Source organism: Venturia canescens, chromosome 5 (genome assembly GCF_019457755.1).
Source record: "Venturia canescens isolate UGA chromosome 5, ASM1945775v1, whole genome shotgun sequence".
NCBI lineage: Eukaryota > Metazoa > Arthropoda > Insecta > Hymenoptera > Ichneumonidae > Venturia > Venturia canescens.
This window is the reverse complement of record NC_057425.1, coordinates 11610744-11626561: the sequence shown is the minus strand read 5'-3', so window position 1 is coordinate 11626561 and position 15818 is coordinate 11610744. Positions and strand designations below refer to the sequence as shown.

The 15818-nt window shown below is 39.1% G+C and overlaps 1 protein-coding gene across 3 annotated transcripts in view; it reads right to left on the bottom strand.

Moving 5' to 3' along the window:
- Nucleotides 1-15818, bottom strand: part of pnt (pointed) — a 135553-nt gene that overhangs the window by 105622 nt on the left and 14113 nt on the right. The window lies entirely within an intron of this gene.

Below are 15818 nucleotides of genomic sequence, written 5' to 3'. Positions count from 1 at the left end.
CGATGTGTGGGCGACGTTCGGTCTAACCGACATCATCTCATTCTCTCTTTTTCTTCTTTTTCTTCCCGGCTCTTTCTCCTTTCTCTCATTCGCGCTTTGATAGTACAATGGATGGACGAGTGTCGAAAAAACTCGTCGATTTTGACCATATCCTAATCGAAAAAATTACATTCATACATAAAAAAAAATGTTTAAGTTAAAATTCAAATATTATTTAAATTAAAAATTTAAATAGAAAATTATTGTATTGAATTTATTAAATTATTGAAATTAAATACCTAAAATTAAATGAAAGAAATTATTTATTCAATTAAATTTCAATATAAATAAATAATTAAAATAATTAAAATTGTAAAAAATTACTGTTTTAAATTTCTTTATTTTTCTATATTTAATTTATAAAGAATACATATTTTTAATTTTTTGCTTTTTTATTCATTTATTAATATATTTATTAGATACAATTATTTATAAGATTATGATTAAGTCATATTAAATTCATAAATTCAAGTATATATTAATGCTGCATAAGAAAAAATAATAATGAGAATTACGTACGAATAATATAATGTAATAAAATAAAATCTAACATATAAATGTTAGAAAATAAATTTATAATAAGAACATAAATATTTTATATTAACAGGAAGAACGAGAATTAAAAAAAAAAAAAATTTCGTTCGTAAAAAGGCAAGCAAAAGTTCGAGAACGTTTTACACGAAACCGCAGCAGCTCTTTGGAACTCCCCATTCGATAAAATTGTTCAATTTTTTTCATTCTCATTACACAGGCAAACACGTCGCGTGCCTGTGCCATTTTTCGAAATTTTCATATTTTTGATAATCTGGAGTAGTTTGAACTTAGTAAAATCGAGAAAACGAATAAAAAGTTTAAAAATGTACCCAATAAAGTGTCCTGTACCTGATCCTCGATAATAAACCGTCCCTGGGGAAAAAGCCCCAAAAAATGACAGTGCAGCCTCAACCGTAACTAAATCTCAACTTCACGTTTTAACTTTAGCGGTCCTAAATACGAGTGTTTAATCAACATGAGCTGGCGAGTTTCAGGACTTACGTAACTCGTTTACAGAGGTAAATTGAACGAGCTCGAAAGTGTACTTCGCCATGTGCATTATCCGCCCACTTGCTCGCAGGCATTTCGAGAAAGTTCGGAAATCAAATTACTCGTATCCTCTTACGCATAAATAGGAAGGAAGAGGGGCATTTCCACGTATGCCACACATCTGGCTCCATTGGTAAGTCAAAATTAAGGATCGAGCAATTTCAAAATTTTTCGATCTCGAACAACCTTCGACTGTTGAAAACGGAAGAGTTTGCGATATTTTGACAGCGATTCGATCCCCTTTCGAAAAAAAAAAAAAAAAAAAACGGTTCGAGCACCGAGATCACTGGACAATGGACCACCATAGAAAAATAGATTTCACTAATACAATTGATGTAATCGGCGCGTGATAAGTGAATCGGTGTATTCGTAATGCTGGTTTCTCGAACGGAAGTAAATGACGAGCGTTTTTATACACGGAGGGATCCGAGGAAACGAGAGTCGTTATGGAACGTTAAATAAACATATGAGCAATGGTAACGTAAAGCAAGTCAGAAAATTCCGGCTGTGCACGTACACAGCAGAAAGATCGACGACACGTGAGCAGGCATTCGTGTTTAACAATAAAGTCTGTGAACTCGAGCTCGAGACGAGGACTATTTCCAAGAGAATAACGCAGTAGAGAAGCAAACGTATAACCGTACGTCTAATGGAAGTAAATTAAGTCGAACAATATCAAAGCGCAAGTTAGAAGCTTTTGTCTTAACGAGAGAGCCTCGTTGAACATTAATTTTACTACAATAAACACGTTCCACGTACGTAAATGTGTGCATACGTGAGCGTCAGCATGTCCTTCATGCTCATTATGTCACTCAGCGGGAACCGTGCGATGCCATAGTGCAGTCAACACTCAATTTCTCGCTGGTGTATGTGGGCTGACATTTACAGGCAAAATTAATCATGCAAGTGACGAATTAAGGCCTTATATGCACTTGGAGTGGGCGAAAAAACGTGATTTTCTTGTTTTTTTTTTTTTTTCGACAAGAAAATAAATGTTTGTTGAAAAACTATGAACGACGCTTTTTGAGCATCAGTTGCTGTGGACGTGATAACTAAAAAACTGTTGATCCGATCGGTACCGAATTTATACCACTTATTTATTATAATAATAGCTCGGGTCTGGACGAAGGATTTGTAATAATGTTGATTTTTTTAAAAATGTGCGAGAGTTTTAACGAAAAATTCATTTTTTGAGGTGCTAAATTTTCGGTTTATTGTTACAATTTTTTTTTCCAACAAAATGCGGAATCCTTCGTCCAGGCTCAAGCTATTATTGTAATAAAAAAGTGTTTATAAATTTCGTATGGATCGGATTCTCAGTTTTTTAATAATCGTCTCCACCGCAAAGGTATTTTTAAAAAAATACGATTCTGAGATAATCGCGTTTAAAGTTTCGAGTATCGGAGGACCGCGCGCACTTGAAGAATATCTGATAAAAAACTTTTCCATTTTCCGCCCATCACAAGAGTAAATACGGCCTTAAATCACAATGAGGAAGAGTTCGCGACGTCGTTATGAATATTCGTCGATCATTATTTTTTTACGACATTTTTAGCGCTTTACGAATTATTTCGAATGAATGGAAAATTGGGATTGCCAATGGGAAGGAGAATCTTCTGAAAAAAATGCGTTTTCACATTCCATCGACACGAACTTCAAACACCGTGATAAAATCGAGACGTGCGAGTGTAAGGAAATACTGAAAATCACCATTATCGAGCAACCCATCTCAAGTATATATTTACGTAATCAGTTTTATCCCTTAATGTTTATACGGCCGTACAAGATTCGATGTTTCAAAGGCAAAAACGTCAAGAAATCACGGAATATTGTTCGTCGATCGCCGGGACGTGACTGCGTCGTCCCTAAGGGACAACAATAAATATATTTTCCATTGTATTATCGGAGATTTGTTATGATTATTTTGACGCGCACGCTTGGCATACATGCGGCTAATTTATCCGCGGAGCGAAAATGACGCGGCTATCGGAAAATGGACTTTTTCATTTGCTTTCTCATATGCTATGCTCGGATCATCGGGCTATGCTGCAGGACTTGGGCGCAAATTGGCATGCGTTTATATGTAATTTAGACACAAAGAAACTCCTGCATACGTGTGTTGACGCATAGGGTGTCCTCGCACGAGCGTTCGCAAACTTGTCTGCTAAACTTTTCGTCAACTTTGGTGTGACGGGCCGTCAATAATTTGTTCGACAATATGGGGCTGTGAGACTGGAATTGTCTGCGCGGAAAATCGTCTCTCGCGGTTTGTTGGTTCGAGGGACTTCGATCCGCAATCGGGAAACCGCCCGATTTCTGAGGCTCGCGGCTCGGCACTTGTATTCGTCCCCATCCGCGCAAAAGTGGAGATAGAAGTTCGTCGTGGGGGACTTTTTCGTGGGGATTTTCGTGCTCTAAAAAATCGGTCTGATGCACTTTTTTTCAATTCCCAACCGTTTCCGTACTGTGAGCGATCAAAGTACGAGGTTTCGAGAGCTCCCACTACCGATTACTTCGCAGCACGAAATCAGACGGGAAAGCAGTGTCAGAACTTTTGACCCGAAGTGGTGGGGACACCCGGTACATTTATAAACATGAACGAGGAGGCGTCGCGAACGTTCCTGAATACTTAATGCCCTAATGGGTCCGAGAACGAGAGAGCATCGCAGTGTCGACCGCGTGTGTGCACACGCTGTGCATAGCCCCCGTGTTTTAGCCTCACGGGCTCGTGATTTTATCGACGATCGCACTATGCTCGCGGGAGCGACGACGGATATGAAACCCCAAAGATGATACGTGTTTCTGAGTGCTTGCTCGAGCGGGGATCCTCCATCGAGTTGAAAAACGTGGCGCTGAGACGTTGTTTTTTTTTCAATTTGTGTCGTCGAGTCAATCTCAAATCCGTGTATCTCTGGGCACACATCCGAATTGGCACGAAATCGATTACTGTGACGTGAGCTTGAAAAAAACAAGTTCCTTGACACAGCGAAGATCTCGAGTACCTTTTTTCGCTGGCGGAACCAGAGTCTTGCACACATTTCGATGTGCGTACGAAGGTGACCGAGTAATGGAAAATTCGTTTATGCAGAAATTTCGTTGTGGATTGGAGTGCAATACAAAAAAAAGTTGATGGGATGAATATTTCGAATGAAATCCTGCTCACAGGAAATGATTACTTTCTACCACTTTATTGGGTTAAGTTATTTTTGAAAGTACGTTAGAATTTTATAGGAAACTGAGCAAGAGTAACTGTATTTACACGAGTGTGCATACTTCGATATTAAAGGAGACCAGCAGTGCGGTCGAACGACCCGATATCGCGGGCATATACATCTAGAAACTCGAGCCATCCGGTTATCCAAAACTATCTGTAACCTTATAATCGATAATCGAATGATGTACACGCCTGACTTGTGAAAATACGATTAATCGATCGAAAAAGGCAATGTGCAAAAGCGCCGGAAGACCGAATTTTACCTCACCGCGAATAATCAACAAAATTTTCAAATTTATCAATTTCTCAAATGTCACGCCACCGTCGCGCGTCATCTTAAAACCTAAACATTTTTGCATTTCACATTTTTTCTTCCACGTTTCAATACCGAAGGGCTAATCATTTCTTATTCACTTTTTATTTTTTATTATATTAAAAAATATATATTTATTATTATTATCATTATAATAACAATTATATGATATAAAATAAAATACAAGGAAGCAAAGATAGAACTACGTATATACGTCAGACAGTTCGAATTGATGGCACAAAAAGTAGAAAGGGAGAACAGAGAGAGGACCCATGAAGAAAGGGATGATCGAAGCTAAGCGGTAAAATAAGGATAAGGGGAACAAGGGGGGGGGGGGGGGGGATAATTATGTAAAAGTTAAAAAACTAATACTATAAAATAAAATAAAAGAAATATAAAGGATTATTATAAAAATATATAAAAAATATTATATATTAAAAATATATTAATTATTATATTAAAATTTGTTCATTATATTTTGTATAAAAGAGCCCTGGAAACCTTTTTCAGCTTCCTGAATTTTTCGTAGCGGATCCTCAACAGATTCAAGGGCGAAGGCTTGATTCATGGATTTCCGATGCAAAAATTTCAACGAATGAAAAATCAAAAGATTCGATAATTCAAAAGATTTATTTACCAGTCAACGCAATCGATAAATTCTCTATCAATCGATAAACAGCCAAACGTCATGTTCGTGTAGTTTGAATGAACGTCAGAATAACGTTCGATCGAGTGGAACACACCTAACACCCAAGGCATATGGGAGATAAATATTTCTGACTCTCGCAGTCGAGCCTTTTACGGCGAGTGGTAGCCTCAATATAAAACGTACTCGTGCATTCAGTCTTTCGAGCATGCTGCAACGTTTTACCGATCGATTAGTTAAATAAGTCGGAGAAGGATTAAAGAGACGATTGACAAATCAATTCCACGGCGTCTCACAAATATTTTTTCAGCACTTTCATAGCCGTTTGTTTTAACCAAAAATTCCAATAACCACAAATTTTTAAATAAAAACAAAAACTATTTTTTAATAAAATAAAAAAAGATAAAATCGAAAAATTCGAAAATGCACGAGCGTAGGCAAGTTCGTTGATAAATGAGAATAAAACTCAAAAAAATTTCTCTATTTGATGAATGCGAATTTGCATCATTCAACATCAATAATGAATCGTTCATTTCACCGTGGGCAAAAAAATCTTTCGAAAAAAAAAAACATAAATAAAACGACTTCTGTAGGCACGAAGATTCGAGCGTTGCTATACGATTTTTCACGCGATAATTCACGCCTGCTTTCATATTTATTATCTCTCTGCGATTATTCTTCTTCGATTTCTATCAAATGGATTTACGAGGAGAATTCCTCATAGTTTGAGGAGAAGCAGGATTTCATGCTGCAAATCGTCAGAGGAACTTGGTGAGAGAGAGAGAGAGAGAGAGAAAAGGGGAAAGAACGAATAAAAACTCTATCGAGATTGTGCTTTGACGTATTGCTCGGCCACACCGTGGAATTTCCTGCGAATGTGCACGAGCAATCAACGTATATTTTGCGCGATTCTCCTGTCAATCGTTGACGCATCAAACATGCACGCACCCCCGAGATTTATTGAGCGCTCGATACTGAAAAGTAGCAAATCACGAGAAACTCTATTCGAATACAATAAAACGATAATAATTGTGAAAAAAACTGCGGCAGCAAAAGAGATTTTTCGAAAATGAGTTAGCACGATTTTTCATTCTGGTTGAGAGCCAGTGCGAGCTACGATCAGTCAAAATAGACAAAAAAAATAAAACAAGAATTACGTGTTCGATTATTTCCTAACACCGACGAATCGTGTTTCTCCTTACCTCCCATTTATCATTCCCTCTCACTATTTTCTCTCTTTCCTGTTCTCAGACTACACATAAACCTCGCTTTCCGTACCTCGGACGTATCAACGAAATAGCTGCATGCTCTCAGAATAGAGTGCAAATTGCAATTCCATGAATGAAAAGTTCTTCGGACACGTCCGCGAGAACAAAACCGTCTACAGGAAAAGGCCTAAAGGTCTGTCTAATTGATCGATCGATGCGAACTCATATTTGCTCAATTTCGAGGAGCAACTCTAAATCAAAATACCGTTTGCACTTGATTATTAAACATCGAAGATTGTTCAAAAATATCGTCTCATGAAATTGGAACGAAAAAACGGAAACAAATTTCTCGAGATGCCGTAGAACCCAATTTTTCTGTCACTCACATCCAATCGGCATCGGAATTAAGGTAGCTCGTGCACGTAACCATTTTCTTAAGAAAATCTTGAAATTTACACAGAGTTCGAATGGGTAGTCGACTGACACGCGTGTCAAATTTTTAAGGGTTTGTCTTATCGGTTATTGAGATAAACGTGTTTAAATACGAAGAAAAATACACAGGGTTAATGCGACTATGCGTAAAAAATCGTTTATCTTTCCATATAGCGAATTGACGCTTCTTACGAAGTTTATGAAAAACGTACACAATCAAAATGAAGTATATAATCAATGTTTGGGAAAAAATTCGAGACAATTGTCTTGCTAGTAACAAAAATATATTCCGTTAAGGAGGGTGGCTAGCGACGATACAATGTTGTCATGCTAAACCATATATTAAAAATTTCAAAATTATAAGAATTTAATAAAATTTGGTGAACATATTCTTAAGTGCCAAACTTGGCAATACAAATTTTTTAAGATTTTTCTTCTGTACAGTTATCGAGTAATTGATCACTAAAGTTCAATAATCACTTTAATGCGTAATTACTCGATAACTTGGCAGAAGAAAATTTTGAAAAAAATGGTGTCTTCGCACTTGATGTTGAAGAATATTATCACCAAATTTGATAAATTTCTTATCATTTTGACAAATGTAGCCACCCTCCTTAAAGATTGAACGAAATTGGTAACGAGCACTCGTCGTAACCTCACAATTGCTTATTTCGGGATTTTGTTTCTTCTTGGCTTGACCCATTCCTGTCATAGCCTTCTGTCTTTTTATTAACTCTTTTTTCTTGATCTATTTTCCTCAGTGTTTTTCCTTTGCACTCTCTAACGCGATTTTCCCGATTAATTAATGGCTAGTAATTTCATTCGCCAAAAGATAAGTTGAAAAAATGTATTCACAATTTTGAATTAATAACTCTGCGACACTAATTTAGAGTGATAATATCCTTAATTGAGGAGTAAAAATCGATCCAATTTATATACCCATAAAATACGATCTTTCTGTAACTAAACTGTAACTAAATAACCCAGGGGTTTTATTATATTCTGGATGCTCCAGTCGCTTCAATAGTGATGGTGAAATTCTATAAAAATGATTCACATTTGACGAAATTTTCGAGTCGATTTACTACAGTTTGAACTTTTCAGTTCGAATGGAACAGAAAAAAGATCGAATTGTGTCGTCAGTAAAGCGAGCGATCGAAGATGGAGATGGAAGATACAAGAGTCAAGTAAAAGGTCGACTTTTATGGTCAAGTGCGTATTTGCAAAGTGGTTCTGAGAGGTAACCGATCTTGAAATGAAAAGCTCCGAGTGTAGGTTAGATCGAGTCATGCGCAGGGAAGGAGATAAATGATGGAAAATGAGGAAGCAAGAAAAGGAAGATTGCGTCAGTGCTGAACGCGTATATAAGAGGAGGGTTCGTTTTACGAGCTCCCAAAAGAGGACTTCCGGTTGTCGTTGGATCGCCACAGCCGAGCGGTCAGTTTTCTGGGCCGATCTCGGTGCAACCGAGCACGAATTCTCTCCACCGTAGTACCGGAGACTCGAGTGTGTGCGCACACGATGAGTTCCTCCGTGTGACAACTCTCGGCCATCCAGTGTACTCCGGTGCTCTTTTTCTCTCTCTTTCTCACGGATAAACCGCTTCATCTCGCTCCACAGGTTCCCAGGCTCTTGAGTGACCGGCTTCCAGTGTATTTAAAAGCCGAAGAACGCGAGCAGCTGCTTGGGAGCTGAATTTTTTCAAAATCTAATTGCCGCAACGAAACACTTTCAGGAAGATGTTCAAGAGGAATTCGTCCGCAGCGCTAGTTCGATCGGCGCAGGGCCGATTCCGTTTGAAAAACTTTGAAGATCAGCTAATCAGCTGTGGAAGCAGTGGGGAAAAACTTTCATTCGTCGGTTCACAGTGCTTTTCAAAATACTTATTTTGACTCGAATTTGACGTGCACGATCGTTGAGACAAATTGGAAGAAAGACGAAGCCAAGTGAGGGGTGGAATTCAATGAAATTAAAAAATTTTCATCAAAATTGGCTAATCGACTCAATGAAGTCTATTAAAATAGGAACGAAGAGTGTCTGGAGAGGGAAATGGGAAGTTGGATACGAGAAGAAACGAGCTCGATATACGCCGACACTTCGGCGAATGAATCCTCCGAAGAATTGGCAATATTTGCACGCGATCGATCCCCCAGGATTTCTCCCAGGATGCATTTTTTATAATCACCGATAATTGTGGCAGACAGCCCTTAATTAAGCGCCGCTGGAGAGGCCGAGCCCTTTGGCCTCTCTGCATAGACAATCCTCTTCGTCTTCCATTTTTTTTCTCTTCTCCCGCGAGCACTCCTTGGCTTCTTCCCTCGGGTCTCACCCGAGCCCCGGCGTGTGGTCGTTTTTTTCTTCAAACGTTTTCCCACAAGAGTATTTTGCGCCGATTTTCCCACATCTGAGCCTCGGAACGAGCGTTTCCGATGATCTCTTAATAAGAATTCTTCAAGAGTCTCGACGATGAATTTTCCAAAAGAAGTTATTCCGAGTCATCGAAAGAAAAATCCAACAGCGAGAGAACTTGAACCGGAGAGCACTGCTCCAAGTTCGAAAAAACGCGTTTGCCCGAACCGGAAATTCGTCGCCAGGCAAATTAGATTTTTATCCTCATCAGCGTATACAGCAAAAGGCTTGAAAATGCCGTTCCTACCGAACGGGATACGCTTTTCGGGCTCTTGTACTTTTCGACTTCCTGTCAACAGGGACATTTAGGATGTGAACGTTTAAGGGGTGAGGCCTACTGTGACCTTTGACGCTAACGCGCTTCCTTGCCACGAAGGACTCTCCGGCGCGTCCCTTCAAACTCCCACGAAACTGTATTTAAACATTTTATTTCCGTGGCTCAACTCATCGGTCATAAAACTTGGTTTATTCAACCCAGAAATAACGATTTCTCCGATTAACCATTCGGGATTTGTTGAGCTCCGATGGAAATTCAACTTCGCACACGTGGTTATGAATGAATCTTCGTTTCGGAGAATCGCGATCGATAATCTCAAAATTCACCGCCGTGCTCCTCCACGGCGAATAACGTTCTCGGCCTTTTCCGCGCGAGGTTTCCAAAGTTCTTTACGATGGCTGTTTAACCGCGAGAAATATTAGGCGAAAGCGCGAGCCCAGCGAAAGGCGCCGCGCAACGCTCTCGACCGCCAAAAATAGCAACCCTTTGCTACGTTTTCACCACACCGCAACCGCATCAACAAACGCGCCAACCCCGAACCTCCTCCGCTGAATCTCAACTTTTCCGTATGAAACTTCGGAAATTCTGATTATTGTTACTTCAGAACGGAATCTTTCGCTCGCCTTTGTGCGTTCAATTCCAACAACGTTATCTCGAGTGCATACAATTTTTTTACTTTTTCTCTTCGATTCTTTATTCTTCCTCTCCGCTCCAGTGTCCGAGTAAAATTCAAGTAATTTATCAAAATTATTCCGATTTTTCTCAATTCTACGTTACTTTATTGTTCGCTCGCGATATTTTCGACGATATTTTCGAAGTTTCATGAATTCTGAATTCATTATGAGGATTGGCGGTGAAAATTCGATGTGAACGACACTAAAAATGAAGCCGAGCTTTTTTTGTCGTAGTCCGAAACGAAAAGATTGGCGACGTTGAATTTTTCAAATTTCATTATCTCCGTGAAGAACGAAAATCAAAAGCTCGGGTCGACGAGACTCTCCGCGAACTCGTTATTTGCTTCGTGTCGTTCATCTTCGGATTTTAAATTTAAAAATGAGCTAGTTTGCACAAAGAAAAGCTATTGAATTCGATTCCCGATGACGAGACAAAGTTGGGTTTGACGCTGAAGTGTGCAACATCGGAGTCCAACGAAACGAACGAAAAAAACATTTGTAATTCACCAATTTTTCGTTTCACGAAGGTGCAGCTTCGGAAAAGAACGAATTGCGAATTCGGCAGGTAACGAAACTGCAGAACAACTGTTATTTTTTAAGGGTTTTTCACATCATTTCGTTGGACTCCAACATTGCAAACTTCAGCGTCATAAACATCAATATCAATAGTATCGAAAAAAAGAATTAAGAAACTGTTATGAAATCTCGGTGCCCTCGCAGAGCCGAGGATGAGGATTAGCCTGTATCGTTCGCGCGGAGTTTCGTAATCACACGATGCGGCGCATTAAGAGGCCTATGGCCGAAGACCACTCTCAGTTACGACGACGTTGTACACACACGGGACAATGTATTCGTATAAAAGAGCACGATTGAAGGGAAACGTTCAGGGACGCGTACGAAAGTGCGTGAGCCGTGAATGCGTGACCGGTAGCTCCATATGCCATAATACTCGAGCGTGTAGCGCGATATACATATGTATACGTGTTTGCGTGAACAAGTATACGCCATAGAGCTTATAGGAGTCTTTGGAGCGGAGAAAAGGAGGGAGGGAGAGTGGGTGTCCGGGGCGTTTGCCTGACGAACGGACGAAACAGTCTTTGGAGTAACGGTTACAGTTATTGGCAGTTTACAGATTTTGTCATTGCGGGAGTTACAGTTATTGGCAGTTTTCTCGATCCCCGTTTGCATTTCACAATCCACCCACGTCGACGGTTGAAACATTAAAATAGGGGAGACGGAGGTTGGCCAAGTTTGCAAACGATTGCTTGTAAGCAAGGAACTAAAGACGGTTTCAAAAACCAAATGATTTTTCAGAATAGAACCTTCCTGCATCTCAGATGAAAATTTGAATTTTCAAATCTCAGAGGAAATGAGTTGCCGATGAGTTTTGACGAAGCAACGCTCGTTTACTACGAAATTAACGAAAAGCTCTCGAACAATTCCAGTGAATTTCCATAATCTTGTTTCCTGCCGAATTTGCACATTAGTTTTTCAACCTGCACCAATGATTCGTGAAATAAAAAATTGCTCAATTACGAGTCTTTTTTTCATTCATTTCGTTGGACTCCAACGTTGCAAACTTCAGCGTCGTGGGCAAGTTGACTATTTTAACCTGACGACCATCCAAACAAAATATTATATTTTTACTGGCACACCTTGAATGGGCTCATTTAGAGGACTCGTTTACGTCGACACATGTGTTAGCCAACCCCGTACCACCGTTAGCCTACTTATTACCCCATACACTACTTTTTTTTAGCAAAAAACAGTTCTACCATCAAATTATAGCGATAATTGATAAAAATACCATGCACAATTACTGTTCAATCCTGTAGAGGATTATTCTAATAAAATTGGAAAAAAATTCGAGGCAGCGGGAGATAGATAAGATTGACGTAAAAATTTGGTTTTGTACCACGACGCTGAATTTTTTATTTCATGAAAAAGTATCGGTTCAGGTTGAAAAGCTAAGAATTGCAAATTTGTCAGGGAACGAAGTTGGAGAATAACTTCAATAATCGGAGCCTTTTTTTATATCGTTTCGTCGAAGTCCAACGTTGCAAACTTCGGGGTCACAAAAACAGCTGCGAGTAGATTTGATCGAATCGCGAGAATCGACGGTGAAGCGATAGAAAAAATCACATTCAGCAGGATATTTAAGTTGGACGTTTGAACCGAGTCGCCAACGGCTGTGCGATTCGGGAGAGCGGCAGATCAGAGAAGTCTGCGCGCCTCACGGTCGAGCCGATCTCGGGTGTTCTCGAGGTTCCTGAGCACGGGGCCGGTACTACGGCCGATTGTGAGTTAACGCAGAGAGGAGAGAGTGAATACATGTCGAAGGTGGAGAAGGGACGAGAGGTTCCGTGGGTTCTTTTTGACTGAGGCAACGAAAGAAAGATGAAAAAAGAGCGCGAGAGAGCGACGAGGGGAGCGGGGGCTCAAGAGACCCCGATGCCGTTGAATGAGGCAGATAAAGATGGAGAAGAGGCTGAAAGAGAGAACGATGAAAGAAACGGGGCGTCGCGAGAGCGGCGCTGGGGAGCGGGGGAGAGAACAAGAGGGCTGAGGATCGTCCAAACGTGCGAGCGAGAAAGTATAGTGCCGGTTTTACGTTCATTCATGAACTGCGAGAGCTGCTCGAGCAGGGACCGAGGAAACACCCAGTTCGCTTGACTCACTCTCTCGAGTATTTAACCAAGTTCGTAACGCTCTCTCCTTCTCTGGTCTTTCAAAAATTGTATAATCTTTCATATTTTTTTTTTTACTTGGAATATGACGGTGTAAGAAAAGCTGGAGTTTTTTCGAAGCACGCACGAAACGAGGCTTTCTCCGTTTCGAAATCTCCGGCAAGAGCCTCTTCGAAAAACAATTGTCTAATCGCCTGTTGCCCAAAACTTTTCGTATACGAAGTTATTTTTTTTTTTTCAGTGTCGTCAAAAATGGGCGCTGGGCACATGAGAATTCATTCGTAGACACCGCACCCACCCTTCGAGGTCACACACTCACCACACTGGTGCAAATTTGCGCTTGGACTTTTAAAAACTTTTTATTTCGTCCATGAATGTATGAAATTTATCTTACGAGACTTTTCAGGGGTAACAATTCCTTAGTAGTCGATTACGATCCTTAAGACCTTACACAATACGTCGAGAATTTTCGAAAAATCGATTTTTTTACGGATTATTATTCTCCATAGTTTTCGGCGTATTTCTGTTAAAGTCGATTGAAAAATTCCCTATAGATCGGAAATTATTAAAGAAAACGTAACTGCCCGAGGAGAGGGCCTGATGCGCACTTGAAACTTTAAGGAGGGTGGCTAGCGACGATACAATGTTGCCATGCTAAACCATGTTAAATACATTAAAAATTTCAAAATGATAAGACATTTCGTGCACATTGGGTCACTTTGACCCCAGGTAATTTTTGACATGGAATATCTCGGTAACAATGCGCTTTTCGGAATAAAAGGTTTAGTCACTTTTTGCAGTGAATCGATCCAACTTTAAGGCTGCAAAGTCGGATTTCCAAAAAAATCTTTTTTCATTGTTAAAAAACGTGCTCAAAGTTGATAGTGCACGTAAAAAGCACTTTTTCGGTTAAATCTCTCGTAAGAAATTAAATTTTGAGTTTTTAAAAAAATCCTTACAGAGTTTTACAGACAGGGGTCCATGCTTTAAGGGAAAAATAGTCCACTTTCCAACCGTTCCAAAAGGTTTATTTATTTTGGAGTATGAAGTGGCTATGCTCCCTACTTTTAGAGAGGGGATAACGATTTCTTAATATTGAGGCTTTTACTTATGAGATGCTCATCTGTAAATGTTATTCACGTGAGGAAAAATGTTGGGGTCAACCTGACCCCGGATGCACACTAAGGGTTAATAAAATTTGGTGAACATATTCTTTAGTGCCAAACTTGACAATACAAATTTTTTAAGATCTTTCTTCTGTACAGTTATCGAGTAATTGATCACTAAAGTTTACGTATATAAGCATAGCGTTTCCAGGTATTCATTCCGGGCATAAGAAAATCTGCTTTAATGCGTAATTACTCGATAACTAAGCAGAAGAAAATTTTGAAAAAATTGTGTCCTCGCACTTGATGTTGAAGAACATTATCACCGAATTTTATCAATTTCTTGTCATTTTGACGAATGTAGCCACCCTCCTTAAGGAGGGTGGATCGCGACGATACAATGTTGCCATGCTAAACCATGTTAAAAATATTAAGAATTTCAAAATTATAAGAATTTCATAAAATTTGGTAAATGTATACTTTCAAATTATGTGAGACAATATAATTTTTTTTACGTTTTTCTACCACACAGCTCTCGAGTAATTGAACATTAAAGTTCACGTGTATAAGGATGGAGTTTACATTTATACAGTTATGCATCTCGTACATAAGAACTTCGATTTAACGCGCAATTATTCGATAACCATGTGGTAAAAAAAATTTGAAAAAAATTGTATTCGTAAACTTGATGTCAAATTTGATCAGATTCTGATTATTTTGATATCGTGATCCACCCTCCTTAAATACGTTTTGCTCAAAACTACTTTTTCTGGCACGCTCTGCCATGACAACTCGCAGAGTTTTTAATATTTTTCGATGCTTTTTTTTTCAAATATTCGAAATTATTTTCTCTATGATCTGTCGAGTCGTATTTTTGATATATTCGTGATTAAAAAGTGTTATAAAGATAAATAAATGCACACTTTTTTAAAACTGCCGTAAATTGCTAAATTTTTCGAATTTCAAAAATCCGGCTCGACAGACTATAACTACAACTTTATTTGACAAGATTTTTTTTACCTTTTGCAGATACATCAACATCTCAAGAAGAAATGATGCAGACCGTGGAGCAACTTTTTTTTCGCGGTGCTTCGAGAAAGTGATTTTTTATGTTGTAATTTTTGAAAAAAAATAATGAAATAAATTGTTTTGCAAAGTTTAAACACTAATAAACGATGTGTAAAAATGATTTTTATTAATTTCTATTTCTATCTCTTCAAAAAACAGCTTCTTCTTTTAGCCCGTTCTAGCCACTGCTGGTCGTACGTAAAGCGTTTGAAAAATTGAAAAATCAAATTTTATTATAAAAAAGCAATTTAAAAATTAGTTCGATAAGTGGAAGTTTGCAAGTGAAACATTTGCCCGTTGTCAAGAGAGCAGCGACAAAAATATGGGAGCTCGATCGAAGGGCAAGTTCCAAAGGTTATCGAAGAACTGTAGAGTGCGTGGAAGATCATAAATAAATGAAGAGTTTGAATGCCGTTAAGCGACGTTCCTCTCGAATGAGATTCAAGCGAGAGAAGCAGGCAGCGACGATTCTGGAGTTACACGGGGAGTCCGCGGGCAGGTTTTGTACCCAGTCTGGAGTACATAACGTCAGATATTCCCTAAATGGCGAGGAGAAATGTGTAGCCATGTGTGGACGAGAGTAAAGCAACGGTCTTTCGTGCATTGCGACGAATCGAGAAATGATTTAGCTAGCGAACCGAGCATCAATTAACGATCGTTCG